This window comes from Halichoerus grypus, chromosome X (genome assembly GCF_964656455.1).
Source record: "Halichoerus grypus chromosome X, mHalGry1.hap1.1, whole genome shotgun sequence".
NCBI classification, from domain to species: domain Eukaryota; kingdom Metazoa; phylum Chordata; class Mammalia; order Carnivora; family Phocidae; genus Halichoerus; species Halichoerus grypus.
The window spans coordinates 79,481,521-79,508,052 of record NC_135727.1 but is presented as its reverse complement, the minus strand read 5'-3'; positions in this window follow the sequence as shown (position 1 = coordinate 79,508,052).

The following is a 26,532-nucleotide window of genomic DNA, read 5'->3' as shown; positions in this document are numbered from 1 at the left end:
GGCGAAGAAGTTTAGGGTGTACTGTGGCTGAGAGCCTGGGGACGGTTTCCATATCGTAATATCGGGGGAGAGACAGGCCGGTACAGAAGGCAGCTCTCAACTCACATCATGGTTATGGGGCTAGTACCGTTGCCCAGGCTGTGTGTGACAGCTTAAACACAGCCACCTAACTCGAAGGAAAAACTCGGTTGAGAGCCTGTGCTGCAGGTAAAACAGCTGCTCCTGAGGGTGGCAGCATTTTGTTGTGTGCGTGCGTGAGAGCACTGCAAGGGAGTCCAAAGCTTTTTGCGAGTGAGACTCAGGCCCCAGCGAAAGGCAGAACACGACTCCCCATGTGTTTCAACACGCTAGCACGGCAGCCCCACTTTTGCATGGAAGTCTAATAGCTAGCGTTCTAACTCGAAGAAACAACACTGTAGAGAAATGGTGCCTTAGCTACCGTCGACCTCTCTGTGGGCGAAGCACTTTAGGGTAAACTGTGGCTGAGAGCCTGGGGACGGTTTCAATATCGTAATATCAGAGAGAGACAGGCCGGTACAGAAGGCAGCTCTCAACTCACATCATGGTTATGCGGATAGTACCATTGCCCAGGGTGTGTGTGCCGGCTTAAACACAGCCACCTAATTCAAAGGAAAAACTCCCTTGAGAGCCTGTGCTGCAGGTAAAACAGCTGCTCCTGTGGGTGGAAGCATTTTGTTGTGTGCGTGCGTGAGAGCACGGCAAGGGAGTCCAAAGCTTTTTGCGAGTGACACTCAGGCCCGAGCGAAAGGCAGAACACGTCTCCCCATGTGATTCATCAAACTAGCACGGCAGCCCCACTTTGGCATGGAAGGCCAATAGCTAGCGTTCTAACTCGAAGAAACAACACTGTAGAGAAACCGTGATTTAGCTACCGTCGACCTCTCTGTGGGTGAAGTAGTTGAGGGTGTACTGTGGCTGAGAGCCTAGGGACGGTTTCCATTTCGTAATATCGGGGGAGAGACAGGCCGGTACAGAAGGCAGCTCTCAACTCACATCATGGTTATGGGGCTAGTACCGTTGCCCAGGCTGTGTGTGCCAGCTTAAACACAGCCACCTAACTCAAAGGAAAAACTCGGTTGAGAGCCTGTGCTGCAGGTAAAACAGCTGCTCCTGAGGGTGGCAGCATTTTGTTGTGTGCGTGCGTGAGAGCACTGCAAGGGAGTCCAAAGCTTTTTGCAAGTGAGACTCAGGCCCCAGCGAAAGGCAGAACACGACTCCCCATGTGTTTCAACACGCTAGCACGGCAGCCCCACTTTTGCATGGAAGTCTAATAGCTAGCGTTCTAACTCGAAGAAACAACACTGTAGAGAAACGGTGCCTTAGCTACCGTCGACCTCTCTGTGGGCGAAGCACTTTAGGGTAAACTGTGGCTGAGAGCCCGGGGACGGTTTCAATATCGTAATATCAGAGAGAGACAGGCCGGTACAGAAGGCAGCTCTCAACTCACATCATGGTTATGCGGATAGTACCGTTGCCCAGGGTGTGTGTGCCGGCTTAAACACAGCCACCTAATTCAAAGGAAAAACTCCCTTGAGAGCCTGTGCTGCAGGTAAAACAGCTGCTCCTGTGGGTGGAAGCATTTTGTTGTGTGCGTGCGTGAGAGCACGGCAAGGGAGTCCAAAGCTTTTTGCGAGTGACACTCAGGCCCGAGCGAAAGGCAGAACACGTCTCCCCATGTGATTCATCAAACTAGCACGGCAGCCCCACTTTGGCATGGAAGGCCAATAGCTAGCGTTCTAACTCGAAGAAACAACACTGTAGAGAAACCGTGCTTTAGCTACCATCGACCTCTCTGTGGGTGAAGTAGTTGAGGGTGTACTGTGGCTGAGGGCCTGGGGACGGTTTCCATTTCGTAATATCGGGGGAGAGACAGGCCGGTACAGAAGGCAGCTCTCAACTCACATCATGGTTATGGGGCTAGTTCCGTTGCCCAGGGTGTGTTTGCAGGCTTAAAGACAGCCACCTAACTCAAAGGAAAAACACGGTACAGAATCCGTGCTTCAGCTAAAACAGCCCCTCCTGAGGGTGGAAGCATTGGGTTGTGTGCGTCCGTGAGAGCACTGCAAGGGAGTCCAAAGCTTTTTGCGAGTGAGACTCAGGCCCCAGCGAAAGGCAGAACACCACTCCCCATGTGTTTCATCAAGCTAGCACTGCAGCCCCACTTTTGCATGGAAGTCCAATAGCTGGCGTTCTAACTCGAAGAAACAACACTGGAGAGAAACCGTGCCTTAGCTACCGTCGATCTCTCTGTGGGCGAAGCAGTTTAGGGTAAACTGTGGCTGAGAGCCTGGGGACGGTTTCAGTATCGTAATATCAGGGAGAGACAGGCCAGTACAGAAGGCAGCTCTCAACTCACATCATGGTTATGCGGATAGTACCGTTGCCCAGGGTGTGTGTGCCGGCTTAGACACGGCCACCTAATTCAAAGGAAAAACTCCCTTGAGAGCCTGTGCTGCAGGTGAAACAGCTGCTCCTGTGGGTGGAAGCATTTTGTTGTGTGCGTGCGTGAGAGCACTGCAAGGGAGTCCAAAGCTTTTTGCGAGTGAGACTCAGGCCCCAGCGAAAGGCAGAACACGACTCCCCATGTGTTTCATCAAGCTAGCACGGCAGCCCCACTTTTGCATGGAAGGCTAATAGCTAGGTTCTAACTCGAAGAAACAACACTGTAGAGAAACCGTGCTTTAGCTACCGTCGACCTCTCTGTGGGCGAAGAAGTTTAGGGTGTACTGTGGCTGAGAGCCTGGGGACGGTTTCAATATCGTAATATCGGGGGAGAGACAGGCCAGTACAGAAGGCAGCTCTCAACTCACATCATCGTTATGGGGCTAGTACCGTTGCCCTGGGTGTGTGTGCAGGCTTAAAGACAGCCACCTAACTCAAAGGAAAAACACGGTAGAGAATCCGTGCTTCAGCTAAAACAGCCGCTCCTGAGGGTGGAAGCATTTGGTTGTGTGCGTGCGTGAGAGGACTGCAAGGGAGTCCAAAGTTTCTGCGAGTGAGACTCAGGCCCCAGCAAAAGGCAGAACACGACTCCCCGTGTGTTTCCTTTAGCTAGCACTGCGGCCCTACTTTTGCATGGAAGTCTAATCGCTAGCGTTCTTCCTGGAAGAAACAACACGGTAGAGAAACCGTGCTTTAGCTACCATCCACCTCTCTGAGGGAGGAAGCACTTTCCAGGCTACCGTGGGTGAGAGCCTGAGGAACGGGTTCCTTACGTGAAACCGAGGGAGAAGGAGTCCGGGCCAGAAGGCTCCTCTCGACTCAGCTCTTGTTACCTGAAGCTAACACTTCGGCTCCATGTGTGCATAGGAATGCTAAGGGCTCCGCACTGATTTGGCAGAAAGAAGCCGGTCAAGAACCCCAGCTTCAGCTCATTCGCCTCTCCACAGGGTGGCAGCATTTTCAAGTCTGCTCGAGTGCAAACCTGGGGAAGGAGTCCCAGCAGAATTCGGAGGGAGAAATAAGCATGGGCAGAAGACACCTATCGACTCAACTCTTGTTTCGGGAAACTAGATCGGCTCTCCCGTGTGTGCGTGGAGTCCTCAGTGCCATCCACGTAACGCAAAGGAACAAAACTGTAGAGAACCCGTGCCTCAGCAAAGATCGCCCTTCCTGAGCGGGAACTTCATGTATTGTGTGTTTTTGTGAAAGCATGTGAAATGGAACCTACACGTAACCCGGAGTGAGAAGCAGGCCTGGAAGGAAGGCTGCTGTCGACTCACCTCTTGTTTGAGGAGATTAGCACTGCTGCACCCTGTGTGCCTGGATGCCTAGTTACCAGGCTACTAACACCAAGAATCAATCCTATAGAGTGACTGCGCTTCAGTTAACATTGCCGTTCCTGAAGCAGGAGGAATTTGACACTGCTCGTGTACGAGACACCGGGGAAAGGGTCCCATACGTGAAATGGAGTGAGAAACAGGCCGGTGCGGAAGGCAGCTCTCAAGTCACCTCTGGTTTATGAGGCTAGTACCCTTGCCCCGGGGGTGCCTGCAGGCCTAAAGCCAACCACCTAACTCAAAGGAACAACTCTGTAGGGAATTTCTGCTTCGGCTAAAAGAGCCATGCCTCAGGGTGGACGCATTTTGCTGTGTGCATGCGTGAGCGCACTGCAGGTGAGCCCAAAACCATTTTCCTTGTGAGACCCAGGCCCCGGAAGAAGCCAGAACACGACTCCCCACTTGCTCCATGAAGCTAGAACTGCGGTCCCAATTTTGCTTGGAAGTCTAATAGATAGCTTTCTAACTCGGAGAAACAACACTGTAGAGAAACCGTGCTTTAGCTACTGTCGACCTCTCTGTGGGCGAAGCAGTTTAGGGTGTACTGTGGCTGAGAGCCTGGGGACGGTTTCCATTTCGTAATATCGGGGGAGAGAAAGGCCGGTACATAATGCAGCTCTGAACTCACTACATGGTTATGGGGAAAGTTCCGTTCCCCCGTGGGAGTGTGCAGGCTTAAACACAGCCACCTTACTCGACGGAAAAACTCGGTTGAGAGCCTGTGCTGCAGGTAAAACAGCTGCTCCTGAGTGTGGAAGCATTTTGTTGTGTGCGTGCGTGAGAGCACTGCAAGGGAGTCCAAAGCTTTTTGCGAGTGAGACTCAGGCCCCAGCGAAAGGCAGAACACCACTCCCCATGTGTTTCATCAAGCTAGCAAGGCAGCCCCACTTTTGCATGGAAGTCTAATAGCTAGCGTTGTAACTCGAAGAAACAACAGTGTAGAGAAACGGTGCCTTAGCTACCGTCGACCTCTCTGTGGGCGAAGCAGTTTAGGGTAAACTGTGGCTGAGAGCCTGGGGACGGTTTCAGTATCGTAATATCAGGGAGAGACAGGCCAGTACAGAAGGCAGCTCTCAACTCACATCATGGTTATGCGGATAGTACCGTTGCCCAGGGTGTGTGTGCCGGCTTAGACACGGCCACCTAATTCAAAGGAAAAACTCCCTTGAGAGCCTGTGCTGCAGGTGAAACAGCTGCTCCTGTGGGTGGAAGCATTTTGTTGTGTGCGTGCGTGAGAGCACTGCAAGGGAGTCCAAAGCTTTTTGCGAGTGAGACTCAGGCCCCAGCGAAAGGCAGAACACGACTCCCCATGTGTTTCATCAAGCTAGCACGGCAGCCCCACTTTTGCATGGAAGGCTAATAGCTAGGTTCTAACTCGAAGAAACAACACTGTAGAGAAACCGTGCTTTAGCTACCGTCGACCTCTCTGTGGGCGAAGAAGTTTAGGGTGTACTGTGGCTGAGACCCTGGGGACGGTTTCAATATCCTAATATCGGGGGAGAGACAGGCCAGTACAGAAGGCAGCTCTCAACTCACATCATCGTTATGGGGCTAGTACCGTTGCCCTGGGTGTGTGTGCAGGCTTAAAGACAGCCACCTAACTCAAAGGAAAAACACGGTAGAGAATCCGTGCTTCAGCTAAAACAGCCGCTCCTGAGGGTGGAAGCATTTGGTTGTGTGCGTGCGTGAGAGGACTGCAAGGGAGTCCAAAGTTTCTGCGAGTGAGACTCAGGCCCCAGCAAAAGGCAGAACACGACTCCCCGTGTGTTTCCTTTAGCTAGCACTGCGGCCCTACTTTTGCATGGAAGTCTAATCGCTAGCGTTCTTCCTGGAAGAAACAACACGGTAGAGAAACCGTGCTTTAGCTACCATCCACCTCTCTGAGGGAGGAAGCACTTTCCAGGCCACCGTGGGTGAGAGCCTGAGGAACGGGTTCCTTACGTGAAACCGAGGGAGAAGGAGTCCGGGCCAGAAGGCTCCTCTCGACTCAGCTCTTGTTACCTGAAGCTAACACTTCGGCTCCATGTGTGCATAGGAATGCTAAGGGCTCCGCACTGATTTGGCAGAAAGAAGCCGGTCAAGAACCCCAGCTTCAGCTCATTCGCCTCTCCACAGGGTGGCAGCATTTTCAAGTCTGCTCGAGTGCAAACCTGGGGAAGGAGTCCCAGCAGAATTCGGAGGGAGAAATAAGCATGGGCAGAAGACACCTATCGACTCAACTCTTGTTTCGGGAAACTAGATCGGCTCTCCCGTGTGTGCGTGGAGTCCTCAGTGCCATCCACGTAACGCAAAGGAACAAAACTGTAGAGAACCCGTGCCTCAGCAAAGATCGCCCTTCCTGAGCGGGAACTTCATGTATTGTGTGTTTTTGTGAAAGCATGAGAAATGGAACCTACACGTAACTCGGAGTGAGAAGCAGGCCTGGAAGGAAGGCTGCTGTCGACTCACCTCTTGTTTGAGGAGATTAGCACTGCTGCACCCTGTGTGCCTGGATGCCTAGTTACCAGGCTACTAACACCAAGAATCAATCCTATAGAGTGACTGCGCTTCAGTTAACATTGCCGTTCCTGAAGCAGGAGGAATTTGACACTGCTCGTGTACGAGACACCGGGGAAAGGGTCCCATACGTGAAATGGAGTGAGAAACAGGCCGGTGCGGAAGGCAGCTCTCAAGTCACCTCTGGTTTATGAGGCTAGTACCCTTGCCCCGGGGGTGCCTGCAGGCCTAAAGCCAACCACCTAACTCAAAGGAACAACTCTGTAGGGAATTTCTGCTTCGGCTAAAAGAGCCATGCCTCAGGGTGGACGCATTTTGCTGTGTGCATGCGTGAGCGCACTGCAGGTGAGCCCAAAACCATTTTCCTTGTGAGACCCAGGCCCCGGAAGAAGCCAGAACACGACTCCCCACTTGCTCCATGAAGCTAGAACTGCGGTCCCAATTTTGCTTGGAAGTCTAATAGATAGCTTTCTAACTCGGAGAAACAACACTGTAGAGAAACCGTGCTTTAGCTACTGTCGACCTCTCTGTGGGCGAAGCAGTTTAGGGTGTACTGTGGCTGAGAGCCTGGGGACGGTTTCCATTTCGTAATATCGGGGGAGAGAAAGGCCGGTACATAATGCAGCTCTGAACTCACTACATGGTTATGGGGAAAGTTCCGTTCCCCCGTGGGAGTGTGCAGGCTTAAACACAGCCACCTTACTCGACGGAAAAACTCGGTTGAGAGCCTGTGCTGCAGGTAAAACAGCTGCTCCTGAGTGTGGAAGCATTTTGTTGTGTGCGTGCGTGAGAGCACTGCAAGGGAGTCCAAAGCTTTTTGCGAGTGAGACTCAGGCCCCAGCGAAAGGCAGAACACCACTCCCCATGTGTTTCATCAAGCTAGCACGGCAGCCCCACTTTTGCATGGAAGTCTAATAGCTAGCGTTGTAACTCGAAGAAACAACAGTGTAGAGAAACGGTGCCTTAGCTACCGTCGACCTCTCTGTGGGCGAAGCAGTTTAGGGTAAACTGTGGCTGAGAGCCTGGGGACGGTTTCAATATCGTAATATCAGGGAGAGACAGGCGGGTACAGAAGGCAGCTCTCAACTCACATCATGGTTATGCGGATAGTACCGTTGCCCAGGGTGTGTGTGCCGGCTTAAACACAGCCACCTAATTCAAAGGAAAAACTCCCTTGAGAGCCTGTGCTGCAGGTAAAACAGCTGCTCCTGTGGGTGGAAGCATTTTGTTGTGTGCGTGCGTGAGAGCACGGCAAGGGAGTCCAAAGCTTTTTGCGAGTGACACTCAGGCCCGAGCGAAAGGCAGAACACGTCTCCCCATGTGATTCATCAAACTAGCACGGCAGCCCCACTTTGGCATGGAAGGCCAATAGCTAGCGTTCTAACTCGAAGAAACAACACTGTAGAGAAACCGTGCTTTAGCTACCGTCGACCTCTCTGTGGGTGAAGTAGTTGAGGGTGTACTGTGGCTGAGGGCCTGGGGACGGTTTCCATTTCGTAATATCGGGGGAGAGACAGGCCGGTACAGAAGGCACCTCTCAACTCACATCATGGTTATGGGGCTAGTTCCGTTGCCCAGGGTGTGTTTGCAGGCTTAAAGACAGCCACCTAACTCAAAGGAAAAACACGGTACAGAATCCGTGCTTCAGCTAAAACAGCCCCTCCTGAGGGTGGAAGCATTGGGTTGTGTGCGTCCGTGAGAGCACTGCAAGGGAGTCCAAAGCTTTTTGCGAGTGAGACTCAGGCCCCAGCGAAAGGCAGAACACCACTCCCCATGTGTTTCATCAAGCTAGCACGGCAGCCCCACTTTTGCATGGAAGTCCAATAGCTGGCGTTCTAACTCGAAGAAACAACACTGGAGAGAAACCGTGCCTTAGCTACCGTCGATCTCTCTGTGGGCGAAGCAGTTTAGGGTAAACTGTGGCTGAGAGCCTGGGGACGGTTTCAGTATCGTAATATCAGGGAGAGACAGGCCAGTACAGAAGGCAGCTCTCAACTCACATCATGGTTATGCGGATAGTACCGTTGCCCAGGGTGTGTGTGCCGGCTTAGACACGGCCACCTAATTCAAAGGAAAAACTCCCTTGAGAGCCTGTGCTGCAGGTGAAACAGCTGCTCCTGTGGGTGGAAGCATTTTGTTGTGTGCGTGCGTGAGAGCACTGCAAGGGAGTCCAAAGCTTTTTGCGAGTGAGACTCAGGCCCCAGCGAAAGGCAGAACACGACTCCCCATGTGTTTCATCAAGCTAGCACGGCAGCCCCACTTTTGCATGGAAGGCTAATAGCTAGGTTCTAACTCGAAGAAACAACACTGTAGAGAAACCGTGCTTTAGCTACCGTCGACCTCTCTGTGGGCGAAGAAGTTTAGGGTGTACTGTGGCTGAGAGCCTGGGGACGGTTTCAATATCGTAATATCGGGGGAGAGACAGGCCAGTACAGAAGGCAGCTCTCAACCCACATCATCGTTATGGGGCTAGTACCGTTGCCCTGGGTGTGTGTGCAGGCTTAAAGACAGCCACCTAACTCAAAGGAAAAACACGGTAGAGAATCCGTGCTTCAGCTAAAACAGCCGCTCCTGAGGGTGGAAGCATTTGGTTGTGTGCGTGCGTGAGAGGACTGCAAGGGAGTCCAAAGTTTCTGCGAGTGAGACTCAGGCCCCAGCAAAAGGCAGAACACGACTCCCCGTGTGTTTCCTTTAGCTAGCACTGCGGCCCTACTTTTGCATGGAAGTCTAATCGCTAGCGTTCTTCCTGGAAGAAACAACACGGTAGAGAAACCGTGCTTTAGCTACCATCCACCTCTCTGAGGGAGGAAGCACTTTCCAGGCTACCGTGGGTGAGAGCCTGAGGAACGGGTTCCTTACGTGAAACCGAGGGAGAAGGAGTCCGGGCCAGAAGGCTCCTCTCGACTCAGCTCTTGTTACCTGAAGCTAACACTTCGGCTCCATGTGTGCATAGGAATGCTAAGGGCTCCGCACTGATTTGGCAGAAAGAAGCCGGTCAAGAACCCCAGCTTCAGCTCATTCGCCTCTCCACAGGGTGGCAGCATTTTCAAGTCTGCTCGAGTGCAAACCTGGGGAAGGAGTCCCAGCAGAATTCGGAGGGAGAAATAAGCATGGGCAGAAGACACCTATCGACTCAACTCTTGTTTCGGGAAACTAGATCGGCTCTCCCGTGTGTGCGTGGAGTCCTCAGTGCCATCCACGTAACGCAAAGGAACAAAACTGTAGAGAACCCGTGCCTCAGCAAAGATCGCCCTTCCTGAGCGGGAACTTCATGTATTGTGTGTTTTTGTGAAAGCATGAGAAATGGAACCTACACGTAACTCGGAGTGAGAAGCAGGCCTGGAAGGAAGGCTGCTGTCGACTCACCTCTTGTTTGAGGAGATTAGCACTGCTGCACCCTGTGTGCCTGGATGCCTAGTTACCAGGCTACTAACACCAAGAATCAATCCTATAGAGTGACTGCGCTTCAGTTAACATTGCCGTTCCTGAAGCAGGAGGAATTTGACACTGCTCGTGTACGAGACACCGGGGAAAGGGTCCCATACGTGAAATGGAGTGAGAAACAGGCCGGTGCGGAAGGCAGCTCTCAAGTCACCTCTGGTTTATGAGGCTAGTACCCTTGCCCCGGGGGTGCCTGCAGGCCTAAAGCCAACCACCTAACTCAAAGGAACAACTCTGTAGGGAATTTCTGCTTCGGCTAAAAGAGCCATGCCTCAGGGTGGACGCATTTTGCTGTGTGCATGCGTGAGCGCACTGCAGGTGAGCCCAAAACCATTTTCCTTGTGAGACCCAGGCCCCGGAAGAAGCCAGAACACGACTCCCCACTTGCTCCATGAAGCTAGAACTGCGGTCCCAATTTTGCTTGGAAGTCTAATAGATAGCTTTCTAACTCGGAGAAACAACACTGTAGAGAAACCGTGCTTTAGCTACTGTCGACCTCTCTGTGGGCGAAGCAGTTTAGGGTGTACTGTGGCTGAGAGCCTGGGGACGGTTTCCATTTCGTAATATCGGGGGAGAGAAAGGCCGGTACATAATGCAGCTCTGAACTCACTACATGGTTATGGGGAAAGTTCCGTTCCCCCGTGGGAGTGTGCAGGCTTAAACACAGCCACCTTACTCGACGGAAAAACTCGGTTGAGAGCCTGTGCTGCAGGTAAAACAGCTGCTCCTGAGTGTGGAAGCATTTTGTTGTGTGCGTGCGTGAGAGCACTGCAAGGGAGTCCAAAGCTTTTTGCGAGTGAGACTCAGGCCCCAGCGAAAGGCAGAACACCACTCCCCATGTGTTTCATCAAGCTAGCACGGCAGCCCCACTTTTGCATGGAAGTCTAATAGCTAGCGTTGTAACTCGAAGAAACAACAGTGTAGAGAAACGGTGCCTTAGCTACCGTCGACCTCTCTGTGGGCGAAGCAGTTTAGGGTAAACTGTGGCTGAGAGCCTGGGGACGGTTTCAATATCGTAATATCAGGGAGAGACAGGCGGGTACAGAAGGCAGCTCTCAACTCACATCATGGTTATGCGGATAGTACCGTTGCCCAGGGTGTGTGTGCCGGTTTAAACACAGCCACCTAATTCAAAGGAAAAACTCCCTTGAGAGCCTGTGCTGCAGGTAAAACAGCTGCTCCTGTGGGTGGAAGCATTTTGTTGTGTGCGTGCGTGAGAGCACGGCAAGGGAGTCCAAAGCTTTTTGCGAGTGACACTCAGGCCCGAGCGAAAGGCAGAACACGTCTCCCCATGTGATTCATCAAACTAGCACGGCAGCCCCATTTTGGCATGGAAGGCCAATAGCTAGCGTTCTAACTCGAAGAAACGACACTGTAGAGAAACCGTGCTTTAGCTACCGTCGACCTCTCTGTGGGTGAAGTAGTTGAGGGTGTACTGTGGCTGAGAGCCTGGGGACGGTTTCCATTTCGTAATATCGGGGGAGAGACAGGTCGGTACAGAAGGCACCTCTCAACTCACTACATGGTTATGGGGCTAGTTCCGTTGCCCAGGGTGTGTTTGCTGGCTTAAAGACAGCCACCTAACTCAAAGGAAAAACACGGTAGAGAATCCGTGCTTCAGCTAAAACAGCCGCTCCTGAGGGTGGAAGCGTTTGGTTGTGTGCGTGCGTGAGAGGACTGCAAGGGAGTCCAAAGTTTCTGCGAGTGAGACTCAGGCCCCAGCAAAAGGCAGAACACGACTCCCCGTGTGTTTCCTTTAGCTAGCACTGCGGCCCTACTTTTGCATGGAAGTCTAATCGCTAGCGTTCTTCCTGGAAGAAACAACACGGTAGAGAAACCGTGCTTTAGCTACCATCCACCTCTCTGAGGGAGGAAGCACTTTCCAGGCTACCGTGGGTGAGAGCCTGAGGAACGGGTTCCTTACGTGAAACCGAGGGAGAAGGAGTCCGGGCCAGAAGGCTCCTCTCGACTCAGCTCTTGTTACCTGAAGCTAACACTTCGGCTCCATGTGTGCATAGGAATGCTAAGGGCTCCGCACTGATTTGGCAGAAAGAAGCCGGTCAAGAACCCCAGCTTCAGCTCATTCGCCTCTCCACAGGGTGGCAGCATTTTCAAGTCTGCTCGAGTGCAAACCTGGGGAAGGAGTCCCAGCAGAATTCGGAGGGAGAAATAAGCATGGGCAGAAGACACCTATCGACTCAACTCTTGTTTCGGGAAACTAGATCGGCTCTCCCGTGTGTGCGTGGAGTCCTCAGTGCCATCCACGTAACGCAAAGGAACAAAACTGTAGAGAACCCGTGCCTCAGCAAAGATCGCCCTTCCTGAGCGGGAACTTCATGTATTGTGTGTTTTTGTGAAAGCATGAGAAATGGAACCTACACGTAACTCGGAGTGAGAAGCAGGCCTGGAAGGAAGGCTGCTGTCGACTCACCTCTTGTTTGAGGAGATTAGCACTGCTGCACCCTGTGTGCCTGGATGCCTAGTTACCAGGCTACTAACACCAAGAATCAATCCTATAGAGTGACTGCGCTTCAGTTAACATTGCCGTTCCTGAAGCAGGAGGAATTTGACACTGCTCGTGTACGAGACACCGGGGAAAGGGTCCCATACGTGAAATGGAGTGAGAAACAGGCCGGTGCGGAAGGCAGCTCTCAAGTCACCTCTGGTTTATGAGGCTAGTACCCTTGCCCCGGGGGTGCCTGCAGGCCTAAAGCCAACCACCTAACTCAAAGGAACAACTCTGTAGGGAATTTCTGCTTCGGCTAAAAGAGCCATGCCTCAGGGTGGACGCATTTTGCTGTGTGCATGCGTGAGCGCACTGCAGGTGAGCCCAAAACCATTTTCCTTGTGAGACCCAGGCCCCGGAAGAAGCCAGAACACGACTCCCCACTTGCTCCATGAAGCTAGAACTGCGGTCCCAATTTTGCTTGGAAGTCTAATAGATAGCTTTCTAACTCGGAGAAACAACACTGTAGAGAAACCGTGCTTTAGCTACTGTCGACCTCTCTGTGGGCGAAGCAGTTTAGGGTGTACTGTGGCTGAGAGCCTGGGGACGGTTTCCATTTCGTAATATCGGGGGAGAGAAAGGCCGGTACATAATGCAGCTCTGAACTCACTACATGGTTATGGGGAAAGTTCCGTTCCCCCGTGGGAGTGTGCAGGCTTAAACACAGCCACCTTACTCGACGGAAAAACTCGGTTGAGAGCCTGTGCTGCAGGTAAAACAGCTGCTCCTGAGTGTGGAAGCATTTTGTTGTGTGCGTGCGTGAGAGCACTGCAAGGGAGTCCAAAGCTTTTTGCGAGTGAGACTCAGGCCCCAGCGAAAGGCAGAACACCACTCCCCATGTGTTTCATCAAGCTAGCACGGCAGCCCCACTTTTGCATGGAAGTCTAATAGCTAGCGTTGTAACTCGAAGAAACAACAGTGTAGAGAAACGGTGCCTTAGCTACCGTCGACCTCTCTGTGGGCGAAGCAGTTTAGGGTAAACTGTGGCTGAGAGCCTGGGGACGGTTTCAATATCGTAATATCAGGGAGAGACAGGCGGGTACAGAAGGCAGCTCTCAACTCACATCATGGTTATGCGGATAGTACCGTTGCCCAGGGTGTGTGTGCCGGTTTAAACACAGCCACCTAATTCAAAGGAAAAACTCCCTTGAGAGCCTGTGCTGCAGGTAAAACAGCTGCTCCTGTGGGTGGAAGCATTTTGTTGTGTGCGTGCGTGAGAGCACGGCAAGGGAGTCCAAAGCTTTTTGCGAGTGACACTCAGGCCCGAGCGAAAGGCAGAACACGTCTCCCCATGTGATTCATCAAACTAGCACGGCAGCCCCATTTTGGCATGGAAGGCCAATAGCTAGCGTTCTAACTCGAAGAAACGACACTGTAGAGAAACCGTGCTTTAGCTACCGTCGACCTCTCTGTGGGTGAAGTAGTTGAGGGTGTACTGTGGCTGAGAGCCTGGGGACGGTTTCCATTTCGTAATATCGGGGGAGAGACAGGTCGGTACAGAAGGCACCTCTCAACTCACTACATGGTTATGGGGCTAGTTCCGTTGCCCAGGGTGTGTTTGCTGGCTTAAAGACAGCCACCTAACTCAAAGGAAAAACACGGTAGAGAATCCGTGCTTCAGCTAAAACAGCCGCTCCTGAGGGTGGAAGCGTTTGGTTGTGTGCGTGCGTGAGAGGACTGCAAGGGAGTCCAAAGTTTCTGCGAGTGAGACTCAGGCCCCAGCAAAAGGCAGAACACGACTCCCCGTGTGTTTCCTTTAGCTAGCACTGCGGCCCTACTTTTGCATGGAAGTCTAATCGCTAGCGTTCTTCCTGGAAGAAACAACACGGTAGAGAAACCGTGCTTTAGCTACCATCCACCTCTCTGAGGGAGGAAGCACTTTCCAGGCTACCGTGGGTGAGAGCCTGAGGAACGGGTTCCTTACGTGAAACCGAGGGAGAAGGAGTCCGGGCCAGAAGGCTCCTCTCGACTCAGCTCTTGTTACCTGAAGCTAACACTTCGGCTCCATGTGTGCATAGGAATGCTAAGGGCTCCGCACTGATTTGGCAGAAAGAAGCCGGTCAAGAACCCCAGCTTCAGCTCATTCGCCTCTCCACAGGGTGGCAGCATTTTCAAGTCTGCTCGAGTGCAAACCTGGGGAAGGAGTCCCAGCAGAATTCGGAGGGAGAAATAAGCATGGGCAGAAGACACCTATCGACTCAACTCTTGTTTCGGGAAACTAGATCGGCTCTCCCGTGTGTGCGTGGAGTCCTCAGTGCCATCCACGTAACGCAAAGGAACAAAACTGTAGAGAACCCGTGCCTCAGCAAAGATCGCCCTTCCTGAGCGGGAACTTCATGTATTGTGTGTTTTTGTGAAAGCATGAGAAATGGAACCTACACGTAACTCGGAGTGAGAAGCAGGCCTGGAAGGAAGGCTGCTGTCGACTCACCTCTTGTTTGAGGAGATTAGCACTGCTGCACCCTGTGTGCCTGGATGCCTAGTTACCAGGCTACTAACACCAAGAATCAATCCTATAGAGTGACTGCGCTTCAGTTAACATTGCCGTTCCTGAAGCAGGAGGAATTTGACACTGCTCGTGTACGAGACACCGGGGAAAGGGTCCCATACGTGAAATGGAGTGAGAAACAGGCCGGTGCGGAAGGCAGCTCTCAAGTCACCTCTGGTTTATGAGGCTAGTACCCTTGCCCCGGGGGTGCCTGCAGGCCTAAAGCCAACCACCTAACTCAAAGGAACAACTCTGTAGGGAATTTCTGCTTCGGCTAAAAGAGCCATGCCTCAGGGTGGACGCATTTTGCTGTGTGCATGCGTGAGCGCACTGCAGGTGAGCCCAAAACCATTTTCCTTGTGAGACCCAGGCCCCGGAAGAAGCCAGAACACGACTCCCCACTTGCTCCATGAAGCTAGAACTGCGGTCCCAATTTTGCTTGGAAGTCTAATAGATAGCTTTCTAACTCGGAGAAACAACACTGTAGAGAAACCGTGCTTTAGCTACTGTCGACCTCTCTGTGGGCGAAGCAGTTTAGGGTGTACTGTGGCTGAGAGCCTGGGGACGGTTTCCATTTCGTAATATCGGGGGAGAGAAAGGCCGGTACATAATGCAGCTCTGAACTCACTACATGGTTATGGGGAAAGTTCCGTTCCCCCGTGGGAGTGTGCAGGCTTAAACACAGCCACCTTACTCGACGGAAAAACTCGGTTGAGAGCCTGTGCTGCAGGTAAAACAGCTGCTCCTGAGTGTGGAAGCATTTTGTTGTGTGCGTGCGTGAGAGCACTGCAAGGGAGTCCAAAGCTTTTTGCGAGTGAGACTCAGGCCCCAGCGAAAGGCAGAGCACCACTCCCCATGTGTTTCATCAAGCTAGCACGGCAGCCCCACTTTTGCATGGAAGTCTAATAGCTAGCGTTGTAACTCGAAGAAACAACAGTGTAGAGAAACGGTGCCTTAGCTACCGTCGACCTCTCTGTGGGCGAAGCAGTTTAGGGTAAACTGTGGCTGAGAGCCTGGGGACGGTTTCAATATCGTAATATCAGGGAGAGACAGGCCGGTACAGAAGGCAGCTCTCAATTCACATCATGGTTATGCGGATAGTACCGTTGCCCAGGGTGTGTGTGCCGGTTTAAACACAGCCACCTAATTCAAAGGAAAAATTCCCTTGAGAGCCTGTGCTGCAGGTAAAAGAGCTGCTCCTGTGGGTGGAAGCATTTTGTTGTGTGTGTGCGTGAGAGCACGGCAAGGGAGTCCAAAGCTTTTTGCGAGTGAGACTCAGGCCCCAGCGAAAGGCAGAACACGACTCCCCATGTGTTTCATCAAGCTAGCACGGCAGCCCCACTTTTGCATGGAAGGCTAATAGCTAGCGTTCTAACTCGAAGAAACGACACTGCAGAGAAACCGTGCTTTAGCTACCGTCGACCTCTCTGTGGGGGAAGCAGTTTAAGGTGTACAGTGGGTGAGAGCCTGGGGACGGTTTCCATTTCGTAATATCGGGGGAGAGACAGGCCGGTACAGAAGGCAGCTCTCAACTCACTACATGGTTATGGGGCTAGTTCCGTTGCCCATGTTGTGTGTGCAGGCTTAAACACAGCCACCTAACTCGAAGGAAAAACTCGGTAGAGAGCCTGTGCTGCAGGTAAAACAGCTGTTCCTGAGTGTGGAGGCATTTTGTTGTGTGCGTGCGTGAGAGCACTGCAAGGGAGTCCAAAGCTTTTTGCGAGTGAGACTCAGGCCCCAGCGAAAGGCAGAACACGACTCCCCATGTGTTTCATCACGCTAGCACGGCAGCCGCACTTTTGCATGGAAGTCTAATAGCTAGCGTTCTAACTGGAAGAAAACACTGTAGAGAGACCGTGCTTTAGCTACCGTCGACCTCTAGACGGAGGAAGCATTCCACGGAGTACCGTGGCTGAGAGCCTGGGGAACGGGTTCCATACGTGAAAACAAGGGAGAAATAGGTCCTGGCAGAAGGCACCTCTGGACTCAGCTCTTGCTACCTGAAGGTAACACTACTGCTCCATGTGTGCTTGGAATGCTATGTGCTTGACACTGACTGGGAATAAACAAGCCTGTAAAGAATCCCAGCTGCAGCTCATTCGCCTACCAGGCTACTAACACCAAGAATCAATGCTGTAGCGTTACTGCGCTTTAGCTAACATTGCCGTTCCTGAAGCCGCAGGAGTTGTATAGTGCTCGTGTATGAGAGACCGGGGAAAGGGTCCCATACGTGAAATGGAGTGAGAAACAGGCCGGTGCGGAAGGCAGCTCTCAACTCACCTCTTGTTTATGAGGCTAGGACCCTTGCCCCGGGTGTGCCTGCAGGCCATAAGCCAACCACCTAACTCAAAGGAACAACTCTGTAGGGAATTCCTGCTTCGCCTAAAATAGCCATGCCTCAGGGTGGATGCATTGTGTGGTGTGCATGCGTGAGTGCACAGCAAGTGAGTCCAAAACCATTTTCCCTGTGAGACCCAGGCCCCGGAAGAAGCCAGAACACGACTCCCCACTTGCTCCATGAAACTAGTACTGCGGCCCCACTTTTGAATTGAAGTCTAATGGCTAGCTTTCTAACTCGAAGAAACAACACTGTAGAGAAACCGTGCTTTAGCTACCGTCGACCTCTCTGTGGGCGAAGAAGTTTAGGGTGTACTGTGGCTGAGAGCCTGGGGACGGTTTCCATATCGTAATATCGGGGGAGAGACAGGCCGGTACAGAAGGCAGCTCTCAACTCACATCATGGTTATGGGGCTAGTACCGTTGCCCAGGCTGTGTGTGCCAGCTTAAACACAGCCACCTAACTCGAAGGAAAAACTCGGTTGAGAGCCTGTGCTGCAGGTAAAACAGCTGCTCCTGAGGGTGACAGCATTTTGTTGTGTGCGTGCGTGAGAGCACTGCAAGGGAGTCCAAAGCTTTTTGCGAGTGAGACTCAGGCCCCAGCGAAAGGCAGAACACGACTCCCCATGTGTTTCAACACGCTAGCACGGCAGCCCCACTTTTGCATGGAAGTCTAATAGCTAGCGTTCTAACTCGAAGAAACAACACTGTAGAGAAACGGTGCCTTAGCTACCGTCGACCTCTCTGTGGGCGAAGCACTTTAGGGTAAACTGTGGCTGAGAGCCTGGGGACGGTTTCAATATCGTAATATCAGAGAGAGACAGGCCGGTACAGAAGGCAGCTCTCAACTCACATCATGGTTATGCGGATAGTACCATTGCCCAGGGTGTGCGTGCCGGCTTAAAAACAGCCACCTAATTCAAAGGAAAAACGCCCTTGAGAGCCTGTGCTGCAGGTAAAACAGCTGCTCCTGTGGGTGGAAGCATTTTGTTGTGTGCGTGCGGGAGAGCACGGCAAGGGAGTCCAAAGCTTTTTGCGAGTGACACTCAGGCCCGAGCGAAAGGCAGAACACGTCTCCCCATGTGATTCATCAAACTAGCACGGCAGCCCCACTTTGGCATGGAAGGCCAATAGCTAGCGTTCTAACTCGAAGAAACAACACTGTAGAGAAACCGTGCTTTAGCTACCGTCGACCTCTCTGTGGGCGAAGAAGTTTAGGGTGTACTGTGGCTGAGAGCCTGGGGACGGTTTCAATATCGTAATATCGGGGGAGAGACAGGCCAGTACAGAAGGCAGCTCTCAACCCACATCATCGTTATGGGGCTAGTACCGTTGCCCTGGGTGTGTGTGCAGGCTTAAAGACAGCCACCTAACTCAAAGGAAAAACACGGTAGAGAATCCGTGCTTCAGCTAAAACAGCCGCTCCTGAGGGTGGAAGCATTTGGTTGTGTGCGTGCGTGAGAGGACTGCAAGGGAGTCCAAAGTTTCTGCGAGTGAGACTCAGGCCCCAGCAAAAGGCAGAACACGACTCCCCGTGTGTTTCCTTTAGCTAGCACTGCGGCCCTACTTTTGCATGGAAGTCTAATCGCTAGCGTTCTTCCTGGAAGAAACAACACGGTAGAGAAACCGTGCTTTAGCTACCATCCACCTCTCTGAGGGAGGAAGCACTTTCCAGGCTACCGTGGGTGAGAGCCTGAGGAACGGGTTCCTTACGTGAAACCGAGGGAGAAGGAGTCCGGGCCAGAAGGCTCCTCTCGACTCAGCTCTTGTTACCTGAAGCTAACACTTCGGCTCCATGTGTGCATAGGAATGCTAAGGGCTCCGCACTGATTTGGCAGAAAGAAGCCGGTCAAGAACCCCAGCTTCAGCTCATTCGCCTCTCCACAGGGTGGCAGCATTTTCAAGTCTGCTCGAGTGCAAACCTGGGGAAGGAGTCCCAGCAGAATTCGGAGGGAGAAATAAGCATGGGCAGAAGACACCTATCGACTCAACTCTTGTTTCGGGAAACTAGATCGGCTCTCCCGTGTGTGCGTGGAGTCCTCAGTGCCATCCACGTAACGCAAAGGAACAAAACTGTAGAGAACCCGTGCCTCAGCAAAGATCGCCCTTCCTGAGCGGGAACTTCATGTATTGTGTGTTTTTGTGAAAGCATGAGAAATGGAACCTACACGTAACTCGGAGTGAGAAGCAGGCCTGGAAGGAAGGCTGCTGTCGACTCACCTCTTGTTTGAGGAGATTAGCACTGCTGCACCCTGTGTGCCTGGATGCCTAGTTACCAGGCTACTAACACCAAGAATCAATCCTATAGAGTGACTGCGCTTCAGTTAACATTGCCGTTCCTGAAGCAGGAGGAATTTGACACTGCTCGTGTACGAGACACCGGGGAAAGGGTCCCATACGTGAAATGGAGTGAGAAACAGGCCGGTGCGGAAGGCAGCTCTCAAGTCACCTCTGGTTTATGAGGCTAGTACCCTTGCCCCGGGGGTGCCTGCAGGCCTAAAGCCAACCACCTAACTCAAAGGAACAACTCTGTAGGGAATTTCTGCTTCGGCTAAAAGAGCCATGCCTCAGGGTGGACGCATTTTGCTGTGTGCATGCGTGAGCGCACTGCAGGTGAGCCCAAAACCATTTTCCTTGTGAGACCCAGGCCCCGGAAGAAGCCAGAACACGACTCCCCACTTGCTCCATGAAGCTAGAACTGCGGTCCCAATTTTGCTTGGAAGTCTAATAGATAGCTTTCTAACTCGGAGAAACAACACTGTAGAGAAACCGTGCTTTAGCTACTGTCGACCTCTCTGTGGGCGAAGCAGTTTAGGGTGTACTGTGGCTGAGAGCCTGGGGACGGTTTCCATTTCGTAATATCGGGGGAGAGACAGGCCGGTACAGAAGGCACCTCTCAACTCACATCATGGTTATGGGGCTAGTTCCGTTGCCCAGGGTGTGTTTGCAGGCTTAAAGACAGCCACCTAACTCAAAGGAAAAACACGGTACAGAATCCGTGCTTCAGCTAAAACAGCCGCTCCTGAGGGTGGAAGCATTGGGTTGTGTGCGTCCGTGAGAGCACTGCAAGGGAGTCCAAAGCTTTTTGCGAGTGAGACTCAGGCCCCAGCGAAAGGCAGAACACCACTCCCCATGTGTTTCATCAAGCTAGCACGGCAGCCCCACTTTTGCATGGAAGTCCAATAGCTGGCGTTCTAACTCGAAGAAACAACACTGGAGAGAAACCGTGCCTTAGCTACCGTCGATCTCTCTGTGGGCAAAGCAGTTTAGGGTAAACTGTGGCTGAGAGCCTGGGGACGGTTTCAGTATCGTAATATCAGGGAGAGACAGGCCAGTACAGAAGGCAGCTCTCAACTCACATCATGGTTATGCGGATAGTACCGTTGCCCAGGGTGTGTGTGCCGGCTTAGACACGGCCACCTAATTCAAAGGAAAAACTCCCTTGAGAGCCTGTGCTGCAGGTGAAACAGCTGCTCCTGTGGGTGGAAGCATTTTGTTGTGTGCGTGCGTGAGAGCACTGCAAGGGAGTCCAAAGCTTTTTGCGAGTGAGACTCAGGCCCCAGCGAAAGGCAGAACACGACTCCCCATGTGTTTCATCAAGCTAGCACGGCAGCCCCACTTTTGCATGGAAGGCTAATAGCTAGGTTCTAACTCGAAGAAACAACACTGTAGAGAAACCGTGCTTTAGCTACCGTCGACCTCTCTGTGGGCGAAGAAGTTTAGGGTGTACTGTGGCTGAGAGCCTGGGGACGGTTTCAATATCGTAATATCGGGGGAGAGACAGGCCAGTACAGAAGGCAGCTCTCAACTCACATCATGGTTATGGGGCTAGTACCGTTGCCCTGGGTGTGTGTGCAGGCTTAAAGACAGCCACCTAACTCAAAGGAAAAACACGGTAGAGAATCCGTGCTTCAGCTAAAACAGCCGCTCCTGAGGGTGGAAGCATTTGGTTGTGTGCGTGCGTGAGAGGACTGCAAGGGAGTCCAAAGTTTCTGCGAGTGAGACTCAGGCCCCAGCAAAAGGCAGAACACGACTCCCCGTGTGTTTCCTTTAGCTAGCACTGCGGCCCTACTTTTGCATGGAAGTCTAATCGCTAGCGTTCTTCCTGGAAGAAACAACACGGTAGAGAAACCGTGCTTTAGCTACCATCCACCTCTCTGAGGGAGGAAGCACTTTCCAGGCTACCGTGGGTGAGAGCCTGAGGAACGGGTTCCTTACGTGAAACCGAGGGAGAAGGAGTCCGGGCCAGAAGGCTCCTCTCGACTCAGCTCTTGTTACCTGAAGCTAACACTTCGGCTCCATGTGTGCATAGGAATGCTAAGGGCTCCGCACTGATTTGGCAGAAAGAAGCCGGTCAAGAACCCCAGCTTCAGCTCATTCGCCTCTCCACAGGGTGGCAGCATTTTCAAGTCTGCTCGAGTGCAAACCTGGGGAAGGAGTCCCAGCAGAATTCGGAGGGAGAAATAAGCATGGGCAGAAGACACCTATCGACTCAACTCTTGTTTCGGGAAACTAGATCGGCTCTCCCGTGTGTGCGTGGAGTCCTCAGTGCCATCCACGTAACGCAAAGGAACAAAACTGTAGAGAACCCGTGCCTCAGCAAAGATCGCCCTTCCTGAGCGGGAACTTCATGTATTGTGTGTTTTTGTGAAAGCATGAGAAATGGAACCTACACGTAACTCGGAGTGAGAAGCAGGCCTGGAAGGAAGGCTGCTGTCGACTCACCTCTTGTTTGAGGAGATTAGCACTGCTGCACCCTGTGTGCCTGGATGCCTAGTTACCAGGCTACTAACACCAAGAATCAATCCTATAGAGTGACTGCGCTTCAGTTAACATTGCCGTTCCTGAAGCAGGAGGAATTTGACACTGCTCGTGTACGAGACACCGGGGAAAGGGTCCCATACGTGAAATGGAGTGAGAAACAGGCCGGTGCGGAAGGCAGCTCTCAAGTCACCTCTGGTTTATGAGGCTAGTACCCTTGCCCCGGGGGTGCCTGCAGGCCTAAAGCCAACCACCTAACTCAAAGGAACAACTCTGTAGGGAATTTCTGCTTCGGCTAAAAGAGCCATGCCTCAGGGTGGACGCATTTTGCTGTGTGCATGCGTGAGCGCACTGCAGGTGAGCCCAAAACCATTTTCCTTGTGAGACCCAGGCCCCGGAAGAAGCCAGAACACGACTCCCCACTTGCTCCATGAAGCTAGAACTGCGGTCCCAATTTTGCTTGGAAGTCTAATAGATAGCTTTCTAACTCGGAGAAACAACACTGTAGAGAAACCGTGCTTTAGCTACTGTCGACCTCTCTGTGGGCGAAGCAGTTTAGGGTGTACTGTGGCTGAGAGCCTGGGGACGGTTTCCATTTCGTAATATCGGGGGAGAGAAAGGCCGGTACATAATGCAGCTCTGAACTCACTACATGGTTATGGGGAAAGTTCCGTTCCCCCGTGGGAGTGTGCAGGCTTAAACACAGCCACCTTACTCGACGGAAAAACTCGGTTGAGAGCCTGTGCTGCAGGTAAAACAGCTGCTCCTGAGTGTGGAAGCATTTTGTTGTGTGCGTGCGTGAGAGCACTGCAAGGGAGTCCAAAGCTTTTTGCGAGTGAGACTCAGGCCCCAGCGAAAGGCAGAACACCACTCCCCATGTGTTTCATCAAGCTAGCACGGCAGCCCCACTTTTGCATGGAAGTCTAATAGCTAGCGTTCTAACTCGAAGAAACAACACTGTAGAGAAACGGTGCCTTAGCTACCGTCGACCTCTCTGTGGGCGAAGCACTTTAGGGTAAACTGTGGCTGAGAGCCTGGGGACGGTTTCAATATCGTAATATCAGAGAGAGACAGGCCGGTACAGAAGGCAGCTCTCAACTCACATCATGGTTATGCGGATAGTACCGTTGCCCAGGGTGTGTGTGCCGGCTTAAACACAGCCACCTAATTCAAAGGAAAAACTCCCTTGAGAGCCTGTGCTGCAGGTAAAACAGCTGCTCCTGTGGGTGGAAGCATTTTGTTGTGTGCGTGCGTGAGAGCACGGCAAGGGAGTCCAAAGCTTTTTGCGAGTGACACTCAGGCCCGAGCGAAAGGCAGAACACGTCTCCCCATGTGATTCATCAAACTAGCACGGCAGCCCCACTTTGGCATGGAAGGCCAATAGCTAGCGTTCTAACTCGAAGAAACAACACTGTAGAGAAACCGTGCTTTAGCTACCGTCGACCTCTCTGTGGGTGAAGTAGTTGAGGGTGTACTGTGGCTGAGAGCCTGGGGACGGTTTCCATTTCGTAATATCGGGGGAGAGACAGGCCGGTACAGAAGGCACCTCTCAACTCACATCATGGTTATGGGGCTAGTTCCGTTGCCCAGGGTGTGTTTGCAGGCTTAAAGACAGCCACCTAACTCAAAGGAAAAACACGGTACAGAATCCGTGCTTCAGCTAAAACAGCCGCTCCTGAGGGTGGAAGCATTGGGTTGTGTGCGTCCGTGAGAGCACTGCAAGGGAGTCCAAAGCTTTTTGCGAGTGAGACTCAGGCCCCAGCGAAAGGCAGAACACCACTCCCCATGTGTTTCATCAAGCTAGCACGGCAGCCCCACTTTTGCATGGAAGTCCAATAGCTGGCGTTCTAACTCGAAGAAACAACACTGGAGAGAAACCGTGCCTTAGCTACCGTCGATCTCTCTGTGGGCGAAGCAGTTTAGGGTAAACTGTGGCTGAGAGCCTGGGGACGGTTTCAGTATCGTAATATCAGGGAGAGACAGGCCAGTACAGAAGGCAGCTCTCAACTCACATCATGGTTATGCGGATAGTACCGTTGCCCAGGGTGTGTGTGCCGGCTTAGACACGGCCACCTAATTCAAAGGAAAAACTCCCTTGAGAGCCTGTGCTGCAGGTGAAACAGCTGCTCCTGTGGGTGGAAGCATTTTGTTGTGTGCGTGCGTGAGAGCACTGCAAGGGAGTCCAAAGCTTTTTGCGAGTGAGACTCAGGCCCCAGCGAAAGGCAGAACACGACTCCCCATGTGTTTCATCAAGCTAGCACGGCAGCCCCACTTTTGCATGGAAGGCTAATAGCTAGGTTCTAACTCGAAGAAACAACACTGTAGAGAAACCGTGCTTTAGCTACCGTCGACCTCTCTGTGGGCGAAGAAGTTTAGGGTGTACTGTGGCTGAGAGCCTGGGGACGGTTTCAATATCGTAATATCGGGGGAGAGACAGGCCAGTACAGAAGGCAGCTCTCAACTCACATCATGGTTATGGGGCTAGTACCGTTGCCCTGGGTGTGTGTGCAGGCTTAAAGACAGCCACCTAACTCAAAGGAAAAACACGGTAGAGAATCCGTGCTTCAGCTAAAACAGCCGCTCCTGAGGGTGGAAGCATTTGGTTGTGTGCGTGCGTGAGAGGACTGCAAGGGAGTCCAAAGTTTCTGCGAGTGAGACTCAGGCCCCAGCAAAAGGCAGAACACGACTCCCCGTGTGTTTCCTTTAGCTAGCACTGCGGCCCTACTTTTGCATGGAAGTCTAATCGCTAGCGTTCTTCCTGGAAGAAACAACACGGTAGAGAAACCGTGCTTTAGCTACCATCCACCTCTCTGAGGGAGGAAGCACTTTCCAGGCTACCGTGGGTGAGAGCCTGAGGAACGGGTTCCTTACGTGAAACCGAGGGAGAAGGAGTCCGGGCCAGAAGGCTCCTCTCGACTCAGCTCTTGTTACCTGAAGCTAACACTTCGGCTCCATGTGTGCATAGGAATGCTAAGGGCTCCGCACTGATTTGGCAGAAAGAAGCCGGTCAAGAACCCCAGCTTCAGCTCATTCGCCTCTCCACAGGGTGGCAGCATTTTCAAGTCTGCTCGAGTGCAAACCTGGGGAAGGAGTCCCAGCAGAATTCGGAGGGAGAAATAAGCATGGGCAGAAGACACCTATCGACTCAACTCTTGTTTCGGGAAACTAGATCGGCTCTCCCGTGTGTGCGTGGAGTCCTCAGTGCCATCCACGTAACGCAAAGGAACAAAACTGTAGAGAACCCGTGCCTCAGCAAAGATCGCCCTTCCTGAGCGGGAACTTCATGTATTGTGTGTTTTTGTGAAAGCATGAGAAATGGAACCTACACGTAACTCGGAGTGAGAAGCAGGCCTGGAAGGAAGGCTGCTGTCGACTCACCTCTTGTTTGAGGAGATTAGCACTGCTGCACCCTGTGTGCCTGGATGCCTAGTTACCAGGCTACTAACACCAAGAATCAATCCTATAGAGTGACTGCGCTTCAGTTAACATTGCCGTTCCTGAAGCAGGAGGAATTTGACACTGCTCGTGTACGAGACACCGGGGAAAGGGTCCCATACGTGAAATGGAGTGAGAAACAGGCCGGTGCGGAAGGCAGCTCTCAAGTCACCTCTGGTTTATGAGGCTAGTACCCTTGCCCCGGGGGTGCCTGCAGGCCTAAAGCCAACCACCTAACTCAAAGGAACAACTCTGTAGGGAATTTCTGCTTCGGCTAAAAGAGCCATGCCTCAGGGTGGACGCATTTTGCTGTGTGCATGCGTGAGCGCACTGCAGGTGAGCCCAAAACCATTTTCCTTGTGAGACCCAGGCCCCGGAAGAAGCCAGAACACGACTCCCCACTTGCTCCATGAAGCTAGAACTGCGGTCCCAATTTTGCTTGGAAGTCTAATAGATAGCTTTCTAACTCGGAGAAACAACACTGTAGAGAAACCGTGCTTTAGCTACTGTCGACCTCTCTGTGGGCGAAGCAGTTTAGGGTGTACTGTGGCTGAGAGCCTGGGGACGGTTTCCATTTCGTAATATCGGGGGAGAGAAAGGCCGGTACATAATGCAGCTCTGAACTCACTACATGGTTATGGGGAAAGTTCCGTTCCCCCGTGGGAGTGTGCAGGCTTAAACACAGCCACCTTACTCGACGGAAAAACTCGGTTGAGAGCCTGTGCTGCAGGTAAAACAGCTGCTCCTGAGTGTGGAAGCATTTTGTTGTGTGCGTGCGTGAGAGCACTGCAAGGGAGTCCAAAGCTTTTTGCGAGTGAGACTCAGGCCCCAGCGAAAGGCAGAACACCACTCCCCATGTGTTTCATCAAGCTAGCACGGCAGCCCCACTTTTGCATGGAAGTCTAATAGCTAGCGTTGTAACTCGAAGAAACAACAGTGTAGAGAAACGGTGCCTTAGCTACCGTCGACCTCTCTGTGGGCGAAGCAGTTTAGGGTAAACTGTGGCTGAGAGCCTGGGGACGGTTTCAATATCGTAATATCAGGGAGAGACAGGCGGGTACAGAAGGCAGCTCTCAACTCACATCATGGTTATGCGGATAGTACCGTTGCCCAGGGTGTGTGTGCCGGCTTAAACACAGCCACCTAATTCAAAGGAAAAACTCCCTTGAGAGCCTGTGCTGCAGGTAAAACAGCTGCTCCTGTGGGTGGAAGCATTTTGTTGTGTGCGTGCGTGAGAGCACGGCAAGGGAGTCCAAAGCTTTTTGCGA